This window comes from Orcinus orca, chromosome 16, assembly GCF_937001465.1.
Source record: "Orcinus orca chromosome 16, mOrcOrc1.1, whole genome shotgun sequence".
Lineage (NCBI taxonomy): Eukaryota > Metazoa > Chordata > Mammalia > Artiodactyla > Delphinidae > Orcinus > Orcinus orca.
This window is the reverse complement of record NC_064574.1, coordinates 38,409,000-38,424,477: the sequence shown is the minus strand read 5'-3', so window position 1 is coordinate 38,424,477 and position 15,478 is coordinate 38,409,000. Positions and strand designations below refer to the sequence as shown.

At 38.8% G+C, this 15,478-nt stretch overlaps 1 long non-coding RNA gene across 1 annotated transcript; it reads right to left on the bottom strand.

The window, feature by feature from the left end:
* Positions 1 to 11,515: 11,515 nt before the first annotated feature.
* LOC117203890 (uncharacterized) lies at positions 11,516 to 13,840 on the bottom strand. The gene is made up of 2 exons (XR_004486834.2): positions 13,736 to 13,840; positions 11,516 to 13,364 (listed from the first exon to the last, which is right to left on the bottom strand). It is a non-coding gene; the product is annotated as an uncharacterized LOC117203890 (long non-coding RNA).
* Positions 13,841 to 15,478: the final 1,638 nt, after the last annotated feature.

The window sequence follows — 15,478 nt, the reverse complement described above, 5'->3', positions numbered from 1 at the left end:
TAGTTTCTGCTTTATAACAAAGTGAATCAGTCATACATAAACATATGTTCCCATATGTCTTCCCTGTTGCGTCTCCCTCCCTCCCACCCTCCCCATCCCACCCCTCCAGGCTGTCACAAAGCACCGAGCCAATATCCCTGTGCCATGCGGCTGCTTCCCACTAGCTATCTACCTTACTGTGTTTGTTAGTGTGTATATGCCCATGACTCTCTCTCGCCCTGTCACAGCTCACCCTTCCCCCTCCCCATAACCTCAAGTCCGTTCTCTAAGAGGTCTGCGTCTTTATTCCTGCTTTACCCCTAGGTTCTTCATGACATTTTTTTCTTAAATTCCATATATATGTGTTAGCATACGGTATTTGTCTTTTTCTTTCTGACTTACTTCACTCTGTATGACAGACTCTAGGTCTATCCACCTCATTACAAATAGCTCAATTTCGTTTCTTTTTATGGCTGAGTAATATTCCATTGTATATATGTGCCACATCTTCTTTATCCATTCATCCGATGACGGGCACTTAGGTTGTTTCCATGTCCGGGCTATTGTAAATAGAGCTGCAATGAACATTTTGGTACATGACTCTTTTTGAATTTTGGTTTTCTCAGGGTATATGCCCAGTAGTGGGATTGCTGGGTCATATGGTAGTTCTATTTGTAGTTTTTTAAGGAACCTCCATACTGTTCTCCATAGTGGCTGAACCAATTCACATTCCCACCAGCAGTGCAAGAGTGTTCCCTTTTCTCCACATCCTCTCCAGCATTTATTGTTTCTAGATTTTTTGATGATGGCCATTCTGACTGGTGTGAGATGATATCTCATTGTAGTTTTGATTTGCATTTCTCTAATGATTAATGATGTTGAGCATTCTTTCATGTGTTTGTTGCCACTCTGTATATCTTCTTTGGAGAAATGTCTATTTAGGTCTTCTGCCCATTTTTGGATTGGGTTGTTTGTTTTCTTGTTATTGAGCTGCATGAGCTGCTTGTAAATTTTGGAGATTAATCCTTTGTCGGTTGCTTCATTTGCAAATATTTTCTCCCATTCTGAGGGTTGTCTTTTGGTCTTGTTTATGGTTTCCTTTGCTGTGCAAAAGCTTTGAAGTTTCATTAGGTCCCATTTGTTTATTTTTGTTTTTATTTCCATTACTCTAGGAGGTGGGTCAGAAAGGATCTTGCTTTGATTTATGTCATAGAGTGTTCTGCCTATGTTTTCCTCTAAGAGTTTGATAGTTTCTGGCCTTACATTTAGGTCTTTAATCCATTTTGAGCTTATTTTTGTGTATGGTGTTAGGGAGTGATCTAATCTCATACTTTTACATGTACCTGTCCAGTTTTCCCAGCACCACTTATTGAAGAGGCTGTCCTTTCTCCATTGTACATTACTGCCACCTTTATCAAAGATAAGGTGTCCATATGTGCATGGGTTTATCTCTGGGCTTTCTATCCTGTTCCATTGATCTATCTTTCTGTTTTTGTGCCAGTACCATACCGTCTTGATGACTGTAGCTCTGTAGTATAGTCTGAAGTCAGGGAGCCTGATTCCTCCAGTTCCTTCTTTCGTTCTCAAGATTGCTTTGGCTATTCGGGGTCTTTTGTGTTTCCATACAAATTGTGAAATTTTTTGTTCTAGTTCTGTGAAAAATGCCAGTGGTAGTTTGATAGGGATTGCATTGAATCTATAGATTGCTTTGGGTAGTAGAGTCATTTTCACAATGTTGATTCTTCCAATCCAAGAACATGGTATATCTCTCCATCTATTTATATCATCTTTAATTTCTTTCATCAGTGTCTTATAATTTTCTGCATACAGGTCTTTTGTCTCCTTAGGTAGGTTTATTCCTAGATATTTTATTCTTTTTGTTGCAATGGTAAATGGGAGTGTTTTCTTGATTTCACTTTCAGATTTTTCATCATTAGTATATAGGAATGCCAGAGATTTCTGTGCATTAATTTTGTATCCTGCCACTTTACCAAATTCATTGATTAGCTCTAGTAGTTTTCTGGTAGCATCTTTAGGATTCTCTATGTATAGGATCATGTCATCTGCAAACAGTGACAGCTTTACTTCTTCTTTTCCAATTTGGATTCCTTTTATTTCCTTTTCTTCTCTGATTGCTGTGGCTAAAACTTCCAAAACAATGTTGAATAATAGTGGTGAGAGTGGGCAACCTTGTCTTGTTCCTGATCTTAGTGTAAATGCTTTCAGTTTTTCACCATTGAGGATGATGTTTGCTGTGGGCTTGTCATATATGGCCTTTATTATGTTGAGGAAAGTTCCCTCTATGCCTACTTTCTGCAGGGTTTTTATCATAAATGGGTGTTGAATTTTGTCAAAAGCTTTCTCTGCATCTATTGAGATGATCATATGGTTTTTCTCCTTCAATTTGTTAATATGGTTTATCACATTGATAGATTTGCGTATATTGAAGAATCCTTGCATTCCTGGAATAAACCCCACTTGATCATGGTGTATGATCCTTTTAATGTGAGTGACAAATTTTATGTATGGAGTGAGAGAGAGTTGCTGAAGATGACACGTTTCCAACCTGCTGGATTTCAGGAAGGTGATATAAAATACTGACATTTAGACAATCTTATATCACTGATGAAAGAAACCTCTAGAATGTTTTGTTTGGAATGTGCACACAATTTGCACCAGGTAACTTTGTGTGGGAGCCTTTAAGAATGAGTAAAAATATTTAATGTTTATTAAGCACTTTCTCATACAAAATGTGGTTTTCAATGTTTAAAATGCCCATTATGAACATCGTAACAACCCCATGAAGTAGGCTCTGTTATTATTCCCATTTTACAGATGAGGAAACAGAGGCATGTAAAAGTTATTTAACTTGCCCGGGCAAAAATCAGTGTCAAGGCCAAGATTTGGACCTGGTTCATGATGTCACAGCTTAAAATCATCATCATGGTGCTAGGCTACAATTCCTCCCTCCCACATACCCTTATCTTGTGGTCTAACCTGCAAGGTACTTCCAGGTTCAAACAGGTATCCAATTTTTACTTACTATGGCCCCAAAAAAGTGTTAGACAAGATTTTTCAGTTCTAAATTCAGGGAATTATTTTTATGAATTGAAAAACATTAAAGGGAAATATTTCTTAGAAATAATAAGACAGCTGTACAAATTGAGAGAAAACCAATTCCTGATGACGTGGGTTAATTATGACAATATTTGCAGGGGCAATGAAATCCTTCAGTATCCCACAAACTTTATTCTCATCTGTCAGGTCCATGATTGATCTTTTATGACCCTCTCATCCAGATCCTGGATATTTTCAAAGGTAGTCTGTATGAAAAAGGGAAAACAAAGAAGGATAAAGAAACAAAGGCCAGGGTAATAAAAACACTGGGTAACTACAAGGCATGGGACCAGCCTTCCTGAGTTCAGTTTCATCTTTCTTCTCCCTACTTTCTAGCCATATATCCACGAGCAAATCACTGTCTGTGCATCAGTTTCCCTATCTGTAAATTGGGAGGCAGTGATCATACTTACTTTGAAGTATTGTTGGAGGGAACAAAATGACGATTCATGAGGAGCACATAGTAAACGCAACAGCAGATAATATGACAATCATCAGATCAGTAGTCAAAGCAATACACAGAAATTAATGGCAACTCCTCTTTTACGAACTGTCCGCCAGATTCCAGTGTATGTCTCTGTCTCCAGCTCTCTCAGTTGTGGGTTGAAAGATGAAGCCCAGGTTGGCAGGAAAAATCTCCTTTTAGTTTTCTTTAAATGAGCTCCAGAGGGCTTTATTTCCCTGGCCACTATTATTTGCTCTGGCACTCAAAGTTAGCAGCAAGAACTATTAGCAAAAACCCCCACATCACATGGATATCAATAGAGGAAAAATCTTCCAAGATTCCGTATCCTGCCTATGCCTCAAATCCAGAAACATCCACTGACCTCCTTTTAGCACCGAATGATGACAATGCAGATATTTCAGGTTGCAGTTCCCTGTTCACTACAGTCTGTCTGAGGTTGTTTTGCCCCTGGACTATTTTTGCTCACATGGTTGCTCTCAGCCACAGACATTCAAATGGAAACCAGAGAGATCCAAATACTTGGGAGGAACCCATAAACAAATGTAGGAAGAAGCATCCAGTCTGACCATGGCGCCCACAGAAGTTTCTGTAGACAGAATATAAGGGGCCAGATTCCCAACACCTACTACTTGAAAATTTGCCTAAATCTTTCTTAGAGACTTAGCTACTTCACAGGGATGGAAGGATGGAAATTCAGAAGAGCAGGTTGGGGAGAGCTTATTCACTATGTGTGTGTGTGTATATGTATATTCAAAGATTTCCCTTGGGGGGGTCTGCATGCCTGCCATTTGGTGCTTACAGAGAAAATACAAATTGGGCTATATTTATTTGTTTATTTTAATAAAAGTCGATCAAACAAAAACAGGTCCCTAGGTACAGAAACTTACAGAAAAACATCAGGCCAAGTTAAGGGTGTGTTTCCATTAAGAAATGAAAATGATTAAAATAGATTCTAAATATTGTATGAATAATACTTTTTTGAGGATCAATAGGTAACCTCAACCCAGCTTGTAAGTATCTAACCCCAAACCCTGCCTATAAATATCTAAATACGATTCACGACAACAAAACTCTCTGATTCTATAGAATTCAGAAATGCGGTACTAGATGTGGTACAGGGCCTTCCAAATTTCTATTCCTTTCCCCCAAGTCATCAGGCTTTTTTCCCTTTCCTTCCCAACCCATCCTAATTGGACCACCATTAGCTAAGAAATTAATGCAAAATAAGGAAAAGAGGGAACCCAAACCATGAGGCTGCCCTGGCAAAGTCCTCTAATTGGACCATAAACTGAACTCACCAGCAGCTTCGTTCTTCCCAGTCCGGGGTCTTATTAATTCACTAATGTGTTGTCACTTTTGAAGGATTTCCAGCCACAAACCTCCAATGCTTGTATGCTAGAGAGAAACAGAACAGACAGTGTTATCTTGGACCCTACTGCCCTTACTTAAGGAGCGTGTTGGGAGATTGGATCTAAATACATCAAAACAAAAAGAAACCCCCCACCCCCCAAATCAGTAAGAAAATTAAAAGAAATCCTCGCTTTCAGGAGTGGGCAGGCAAATCTTCAAACATTTGTCAGTTACATGCATCTTTTAAGACTACCTGGAAAATGACGTGCAGCCTTCCCAAACAGAGCCAGCTTATAGAACATTTTCACCTTTTCGCCTTCCAACGAATTGCTTGTTTTCCCATCCAAACAATAACCTTATTGTTTGCCCTGAAGTACAGTACATGACTAGTCTAGTTAGGGAAGTGAATGAATTGTTGTTCTGTCAACAAGATTTTCCCCCCACATACCTATTATATCTAGGAATTCCTTCCCAAGTTAGAAACTGAAGAAAATGCCCACTGCTTTCATTTACTTTCATTATTCTGAGTCCTACTGGTGTTAGATTAGGGTTGCTTAGCAATGTGAAATTACTAGGAAGAGGAGGACTAATTGTGGTATTTGTATGAGTTTCTAAGTAGACCCTGTGATACCCCTGTCACAGTCTGGTGAGAATTTTGATCCGTGGTACTTTCCATGTTTTATTTAAGCCCAGGTTAAACACAGGTAACCCTCCTTAAGGATTCAGTTTACTTACTAGGAAAGGAGTATATGGAGACATGATAAAGGCTTAGTTCTGGAATAAGTCACCCTAAATCCTTCCTCTCCTTCCCCTCCCTCACAGCCCTTTGAAACAGAAACCTACTGGCTGATAAAGGAAATTTGTATGTATTGGGACCTTCAAAAGAAAGGTTGCCCCAGTGGCCTGGCCCACATCACAAATCTCAACCTAAGTCAGCCCAAACTTATGGGAAATGCCTCACAGTCTAGGAAAGCTAACATATATCCTCCAGCTCACCGTTAGCTGGCTCACCTTACCCTAGAAAACAGGACCTGCTCTCCTTACCAGGAAGTCCCCGGCTTCCTAGACAACCATGCCTTGTTTTTGAGTTGCTGCTTCTAATGCTCTTGCCCAAAATCCCTTGGGAAGTGTTCCTCACTGTTTGTGAAGCTCTGTACTCCCCTAATCCATGTATTGTTTTCTCTTAAGTAAAGGACATCAAACTCATTACTAAATTGTAACATTTTTGTTATTTGACACAGCGGAAAAAAAAGGAGGCATCAGACCTCTGGCCCTGTCTGATCCTTCCTTCTTAATCCATTAAAAATGGAAAACAAATGTAAAAAGTTTGAAAAAAAGTTTAGTTCAATAACGCATGGAGATGAGACAATTCAACATTCTGCAGTTTAGTTCAATAACGCACAGAGATGAGACAATTCAACATTCTGCGGAGTAGGGCACTAACAGAAAAGTGCTCATATCTCCCTACTCTCTTCAACAACAGCCATAAAGAACAAGTCAGATGGTCAGAGAAACTCATGCGAGCAGCTGGATGAAGTCAGTTCCATGCAGTATCAATTTCCAGCCTTTGCCACGACTATGCCCACACAAATGAGCACCCAAACTTTACCTTCACACGTTCAACTTAAGTTGCCCACCAAACTTACTACATAGACCAACCAGCCTTTGGTACTCACACTTCATTTTTATTTGCTTTTTATCCTATAATCCTTTCTTGCTTTATTTTCTTTAAACTTAGAAAGGGTGATGCAGTATAAAAAATAAAGTTTGTCCGTAGGTCCTTTATAAGCTCAGGACCAGATCAGATTTTTCTTAAGACTCCAATATGCATGTATGAATATGTTTTCCTGAAACCTTGCTGATATCTACATACAGATGATGAGTAATGATTCTTGAAGAAAAGTACAATCTTTCAATCTGATTATTTCCTGTCCTGGGTGAGAGTCAGGAATGCATAGAGGCTAAATGCTCTTCTCTACCTCACTCTCCCATCCCTCGAACAGGCTAGCCAGGGCTTGCCCTCATGGCAAAGGCAGCTGTGCACTAACGGAAGCAGAAACACACATATACAGTTGGTTTTCAAGCTTCTGCATGTATCCCATCTGCTGACATTTAATTGGCCCAAAGTAGTCATGTGGCCACAGTCAGAATCAAGAGGCACAGAAATAGACTCCACCACCTCCTATGTCAAAAGGTGTGGTTACGAGGAGGAGAAAGGAATTGAGTCATGAACGCAGTGAATCTATGACACCATAGATGTGCTCACAGTCACAGATGATAATATAGAGACCCAGAAAATGTGTCGGAGATGAAACTAGAACCCAGGTCTCTAGACTTATGGTTTGCTCCTCTTTTTATGGCGCCTGCTGCCTTTATTTTACTAAAGAGCAATGACATGACTGATAAAGATAAGTCATAATCAATTTTAGTATTATCAATTATAACCCATACTCCCTAAAATAGTGCCTAAGAAATACCCTATCTATAAAATATGTGTGAATAGCTTTGAACCAAACATGGAAAACTATTCCCTGTCTGATATTTTAGCAGTTAAGATTTTATGCTATTAGAGAGCACAATGCAGGCCAGGCAAGTATTAGAAAAAGGGAAGCATAAACTATGATGACGGGAGACACTTACGATCTACTTAGAGTTGGCAGATTTAGCAACTAAAAATACAAGATGCCAGGTTAAATTAGAATTTCATAAAAAAATGACTAATATTTTAGTGTCTTGTGCATGTTTTGGAATACACTTACACTAAAAAATATTCATGATTTACCAGAAATTCACATTTAACTGAGTACACTCTATTATATCTGGCAACCTTATATTTACTAGGAGATTTAAGATACATACAAATCATAACTAACAGTGTGTGATATACATGCCTATAGATAATATTAGTAATAATTCATTCTTAAAAATTATTTTCAGAGGAGAATTACTGTAAGTATTCAAAATAAAATTTTATAATGAAAAGTATTGTCATATTGGCAAATTAATAAGCATCTTCAAAAAACAAACTTTTCCATAAAATGAAATAAGAAAATACAATAGGATTTCATATGCATATGTGGCAGTTAATTCCATGATAGGGTTTGAGTGCATAGGAATTGAACTTCATAAATGCATAATGAATTCGCTAAGGTTCTAGGGCCTTTAATGCACCTTTAATGGACTAGAAAAGTGAAAACAAAGAGAAAGAACTCTCTGGATTCCACAAACAAGAGAGGAAAATGCTGCCCCACACAGTGAATGTGATAAGAGGATATGGAATAATTTCTTCTCAGTACTTTTTGGTGCTCCCCTGGCAAGGGGACCATCCCCAGTGGACTCTACTCCAGGCACCCTCTCTCTAGGGACTCCAGCCACAATGCCTGTGACCTCATATCAGAGCCCAGTGTTTGAAGGGAAGAAGTAACTAAGTAGCTGGGAGAATCCAAAATTGTTTTTAAAAAAAGTAAAGTAAAAAATTAAAATTAAAACGTAAAATAAATGTAAAAAAGTTGTGTCAATATAAATCGGTAGACAAGATGAAGAGTTAGTAACAGTCTGGTTCTATCAACAGCTGTCAGTGGGAAGTAACTGAAAAAAACAAAATCAAGAACACTTTCTCCGAAATCTGGCCAAGCTATCTGTTAAAGCTGGTTTCCATTAAATGTTTGTTAATTTAATTTATAAAAGGCAAAGCCCAATGGTGGCTGTCTGCTGCACACAATAGGGGCAGTATGTGTACAGGCTGGCTCTCTGCCAGTATATAGTATCATACAGACTGGTGTCTTGTATGTAAACATTGTTTGAATCTCTAATAATCAAAACAAATTTTAAAAAAAACCCTCCATGGCTCCAATATCCTTATAATGCAAAACAAATACTGAACTTCCTGTGTCCAGTTTCTGTATTTAGACTGTGGGTCTTCTTGTTGGCAAATCAATGTGAGCAGAGTTTGTTTCACCACTTTCATTAGGTCAAAGTTTTCACTTCCTCTAGGGAGAGAGAGGAAGTTGCCACTGAAGGAGAATCAACTCTGTGTTATATGCTTTATGGTCGTTGCACTGGATGTCACATTTAATAAAATTTCTCATATTACAAGTTAAATATTGAATATGTACAGCTTATGGACACATAGTGCCTTATGGATATATTGGATATTACTTGCAATGTGTGCTATGATTATATACAAAATAAATATAAAAATAGTGGTAAATCAAAACAGTAGTATAAATTATTTAATATTCTATTACAAATATTGATTGTCATAATTAATAATATATGCTAAATAAAGAAGTTGAAGGGAAAGGTAAGAGGGAGAATATTCATTCTCTTCTCCTGGCTTCTATTCAGTCCATAAATATTTCCCACACAACTTCTCTCCCAATGAGAGAAGCAGATGTTGTTTTTTTCACTCCACCAACCAGGAAAGCTTTATTAGGTATCTTCTAGGTGCTCTGCACTGTGCTAGATAGAGTGGCGGGTAAAGAAAAAATGTAAGAAATGTTCCTGGTCTCCAGAAGCTTGTGGTCCATCTATGATGTCCCCATGATAGCTCTGCCCTGGGTTTTTTGTTATTTGTATAACAACCTTCTCCTACTGGCCATCCAGTGACCAACGGTCAATGTGGAGCCCATTGGGTGGCTATGGTGAGAACCACTGAGATACAAGGCAACTCCATCCATCTATTTTCAATAATTATTTATTAAGTACTCATCATGTCCCTTCAGTATTTGTTTGAACTTCAGTGTGTGTGTGTGTAAGAAAGAGAGAGGAAGAAACTTCACTTAAATAGCTTCAACATGAAACTTAATAACCGTAACCTGAAAGGGTCAATTCAGCACCCATATGATCCACTGCTGGGTGTCTACTAAAGGAAGGGGCAATTAAGGGATTAAGAATCAGAGTGGAGGTTTCATATAACATGGAAGAATCAACAGGTTAATTGACTGTTTGTTGTTGTTGTTTTGCTCCATTTTGTTTTCCAATGTTAACTGGTTGCCATGATATTCTGTTGGTGTCATTTAATTCCCAGGCGAGGACGTCACTTAGGCACGGGGAGAATGTGGTTTGCTGATGAAAAACTTATCTGTGTGCAATACTCATGTGGACTTCATTTCTATTAAAATAATATGCTTTATTTAGCCAATGAGCTGGAATTTTTTAAAAAAATTCCTTTGTGCTAAAGTCATCTCTGTATCTCATTTTAAAACAAACCCAAATATCTTAGGTCCAAAGAGAAGCATTCAATCGACATTTTATCAAACTGTAGAACATTGATTTCTTAAAACTAATATGTTTTTCCTTTATTTTCTTACACATACCTTTTACTTAGTTATTATCCAGCCCAGTACTTTTCCATTTGGACAGATGGCAGAGCCAAGAGGCTGTGACAAATGAGACTATTCACGCCTACTATATGGCATCAAGTGAGCAAGTGTTGGCAGCTGAGGTCCATGAGGAACAATTGTGGTTTGGTAATTGAAGATCAAATTCCAATGTCAGTTCTGCTTCTTGTTTGATTGACATTGGGTAGGTCCTTGAATAACTTCTGGGCATCAATCTTCAGTCTTTAAGATAAAGATGATGCAGGGCTGGTAGTGTTATGGGGAGGGTTGAGTGAGAGAAGAGATGCAAAAATGCTTTATAGTAATACCACTAAATGAGGTTGGAAGAATGCCGTAATATGGCTTCTGAAGCTCCATAAAAAGGGGGCAGAACCACCCAGAAGTCTTCAAACAGAATGATCTTTGTTCTCTCGTGACCTCCTGATCTCTGTCTTCCACTTGCATTTTAGTCACCCTGATAACAGAACCATTCTGGGTTTTTGTTTCCAAGCCCTCAGGAAGAACCTGAATCAACCACAATAAAACTGAAGAGTATTTCTTTCTTTGTGGTTATCCTTACTCTTGATTTTATTTTTTAATTAACACAATAAAATTAACTTTTGGGGGTGGGTAAAATTCTGAGTTTTAACATACATGTAGATTTGTGTGACCACCACCACAAGCAAGATATATAACAACTCCATCATTCCAAAAACATTCCCTGGTGTCACTCCTGTGTAATTGAACCTCCTCCACTCCCTCCCTTGAAGAGTATTTCTGATTGAAAAATCAATGGTAAGAAGACATCGGTGGTTGAGAGAATTTAAGTCAACAGTAAAAATTCCTTAATAATTTATTCTTTATCAGCTTAAAAATCTAAAGTGCCTTAGATTTAAAATCACTTGCCAAATAAGAGAATTAACAGAATTCAGAACTACTGAAATTAAACGTATACAGAAAAGTTGGAAATTTTCAACAAATATACTCAGCAACAAAACTAATAAAAAATCACTGTTGTTTAGTAATTCTACCCTGAACATCCTACCGACCAAGCTTAAATTTTGAAAAGGAAATAATGTAATTCTCATCACAGAATATGAATGTAAGACAACCTTTACTTCTGGGAACAAATTATAAAGGAGATACACTATTCTTTTTTTATTGAGATACAATTGACATATAACATTGTATTAGTTTTAGTTGTACAACACAATGATTTGATGTATGTATATGTTACAGGATGATTGCCACAATTAGTTTAGTTAAATCTGTCACCACACAGTTACACATTTCTTTCTTGATGAGACTTCTAAGAGCTACTTTCTTAGCAACCTTGGAATATACAATACAGTATTGTTAACTACAGTCACCATGCAGTATACTACATTCCCAGGACTGATTGATCTCATAACTGGCAATTGCACCTTTTGACAATCTTCACCCATTTATTGATTATTTCTGGGACCCTAATCAAGATATACTGCTACAATTCTCAAGCTGTGGAATATCCCAGGAGTATGGTGACATGTCAAGGGTAAACATAAAGGCACAGATGACTTAGAACACCAACTTAACAATTTGGGGTAAAATTAACATGTTTATATGTTTATGTTAATACAAATACGTGTCATGACATAGGAGCAAACTTTTCATTTGCTTTTACAATAAAACACATCCAGAAGTGTGCTCTTCTGCTGAGCTTACACCCCAAACTGCAGGAGCAACGCTGTAATTCTCTGTCAGTAGAGTCTTTTTGCAGAATTTTCTGATTTTCTGATATAATGACAATATCTTTAATAACAGTTTTAGAGAAAATGCTAATGTTTTCCCATGCAGTTATATATATCCTCCACAAAAATCCAGGGCAGAGCATGAAAACATGACTCACAAAGGTGCATGTTTAGAGAGCCAAAACAAGGAAGCTTGTTTTGGGCCAGTTTCTTGTGCTCTGCCTCTAAGGAAACAGGACTTAATCTACAAATGTGGTCCTCAAAGAACCTGCATCAGAAAATTCTTGGAATGCTTACTAAAATGAAGATTTTTAGAATATACCTAAGACCCAAAAGATGACCATTTCTGGAGCAAAGGTTCAGGAATCTTCCTGGGAACTTATTAGAGGATTGATACATAAACACATGGAAGTTTGCAAACAATTTAAGATGGTTGAAGGGATTTAAATTCCCCTCATCTAGCTTTCTCGTGTATCACTTTCTCAGCTCATCTTTTGACAAGAGCACGGTGGCAGCTAAACCTCTAACAACTTTTTGAGCTGGTTGAAGGGAGCACCATACACTTCAAATACCAGAACTCTAGGTGGAAAATGTACTGTTCTACCATGGATATCGGGAGCCTGACTTGTAACCTTGCTCATTTGGAGAACAAGTGACACTCACCTGAGAAGGGTTACCAGGGTCACTACAAAGAAGGTCAAACATTTTCTAACCCCCCCCTTCAATCTGCTTAAGTGCCTGGACAAATATTTGAATGGAGACCACACAACAGACGTTTATTTCCTTTCACAAAAATCAAGTTCCCTAGGTTCTTAAGAGATAGCATGGCATACCATAATATGGTTCTATGGTCTGTTAGTTTTGTATCAGACTTCCTCAGGAAGATCTTCTCAGAGTCTTTAATTTATTCATTTGCAGGGTTTTGAAGAGGAAGGTAAAAATGCAACCTATTTTTTTCTTGAACTTATCAGGCCAGAGACCCTTTGTGTTGGACAGCATCTTGCAAGACCCACTTTCTGTATCCCCCTGCTACTCCGAGTAGGATTCAGAAATCAACATGGATCTGCATCAGCCTCTTCTGGGAGCTGGTCAGAAATGCACAAACTTGAGCCCCCCCACCCCAGAACTACTGAAACAGAGTCTGAGGTTTAACAAAGTCTCCAGGAGATCTGTACACAGGTCAAGCCTGAGAAGCAAGGCTATAGAACACTTTTTTAGAACCAGTGCCAAGGACAATGACAGAAATGGTTTTAATGTGGAAAACTTCAAGAATCAGTCTTACAGTTCATTCACCTTGGCTCCTGAAAGACTCCGGTGTTGCTTCCAGGGAACATCTGCTCTGGCGCAGGGATTTTTCACTGGGAAAATGACATCTGAAGGCTGCATGTAAAGCGACTCTTTCTGCAAATGAGAAAAGTACAAGGCTGTGCTGTGGTTCATAGCTTTCTTGACCCAGGGACAATTCTGATTTGCACCAAAGCTGCCCCATGGAGACAGAGATGTGAAAAGAATTAGAACTTTGTCTGCCATTTGAATCTGCTCCCCTGCAGAAAAATAGCCCATTTCCCAGCCGCAGCTGGGAACACATCATCCTATTTTAGCTGATGAATAATCAAAGTTTTTCCAAATGACTATTCCCCAGACACTCTGAGTCCCAAGCATAGATTCTGAATCAGGTGTATGTGAAATACAAACAGGGCTCGAGTTGGGAGGGAAAAGATGAAGTTCGAGCCTTAACAAGCAAAATGTACATGTTAATAAAAGCCACACACGGCCTCAAGTCCATGTAAGGTCTGGATCAACCAGCAAGAGCAAGGTTCCCATCGGAATCTTCCCAGCGTACAGCCATGACTCATGCCCAGAGCCATCTTGTCCCTGCAAGAAAAGCATAAATCATCATCCATTCTTAAAAATGGTGCCAAAAGTGCATTTTATTCAAATGCATTCCTTAAAATAATGGCTGAGGAAATAGTACAAGAGTATTCAACTGACAACTGAGTCTTTAGCATTCACATCTGGAGTGAGGAATGTGTCACGGGTGGTTACAGTGGATTCTAGAGATCCTGGGAATTCCTAAACAAACAAAAATCCATGAACATCAGAGCTGGTTTTGTTCTTCTGAGGAGGAAATTTTGTGCCTCGGTCACACCTACAAAGAGGACTCCTAAGTGTTGTGATGCAAAAACCATATCATGTTTTTCTTTCCTTTCATTTTCTTCTTTCATATTTTAACCAACAGTGTGAGGGGAAAAAAAGTATTTGTCATGGATTCCTCTAAACCTTCTCTCTCCTATATCCTTTCCACTAACATGCAGACAAGCTCAGGATTCTTTCACAATTATAATAAAGCATCCGTGACTCTGGTTCTCCTCCTGCTACCCCCTCTTGAGCTAGCTTGTTAAGTTTCATTTACAGATCCATCTCCTCTGCCACTGTGTGGTCTCCATGCCCCAGCCTCTGAGAGGGGGATTCTAGGATGTGATCCCAGAAACAGCAGTAGAGAGTAGAAGACTATGCCAGGAAAGGGCAGAAAGTTCACGAAGAGGATATTATCAAACCAGTTACCATTGTGGGCAACCAGTGCTCAGAGAGAGTGTAGAATATTCTTTAGAGTTATCGCAAATGAAGGGCAAAGGACTGGGATATTCAGTTATCAAATCCCTGTCTGTCATGTTGGAGGGCTGTTCCCGGGGACATTAACTCTATCATTTTGGCTTGCTCTGTGCTTAGGCTAAGGGTGCTCTCCAGCCTAAATACATAGATACATATATATATACACACATACCTCAAGCAAAGCAGCCTTTGGAATACAGAAGTGACTGGACAAGACACACACAACATCTCCTCCACCCTCTCTATTCGACCCCTGCAAGAGCTCTTGCTAAGCACTAATGTGGCTAAAACGCTTAGACTTTTTCCAGCAATTGCACTGCTTGATGTATTGGTTCATAGTTTAAAGACTCACAGCCACTGCTTCGTTTTTGAAGCTACGTGACACCCCAGTCTTCTGGACATTCTCCTTTCTCTCCTGCCATTCTTAACATCCTTGATGACTCATCTTCCTCTACCCAAACTGGAAGTGCCAGGTTGCTCAATTGTACTAAGGACTTTCCTCTTCTCCTCCTATCCTGGCTTGCTGGGTGAGCGCATCTCTTCCTATGGTTTCAGTTACCACCTAAAAAAATGACTTACAAATTTATATCTCTGGTGGCTCAGACCTCCTGACCAATGAGGCTGATGGCCCATGCAACATCAGACATCCCACAATCGCTTCAAATGCAACGATTAGGCACAAAATCTATCCTCTGTCTCTTGCTTCCCCTGGAAGAAAAAAAATGGCCCTCATCTAATATTTCTTAACTCAGTGAATAATACCACCTTCCACTCAGTTGGACAAACTGGAAAACCAGCAGCCACGACACATGTTTCCCTGTTTCCTGCCTCCACAACATGCATTTCATTATTGGACCTCATCTACTGGATTCCATCAATGGATTATTTCTCTTTTTAAATTT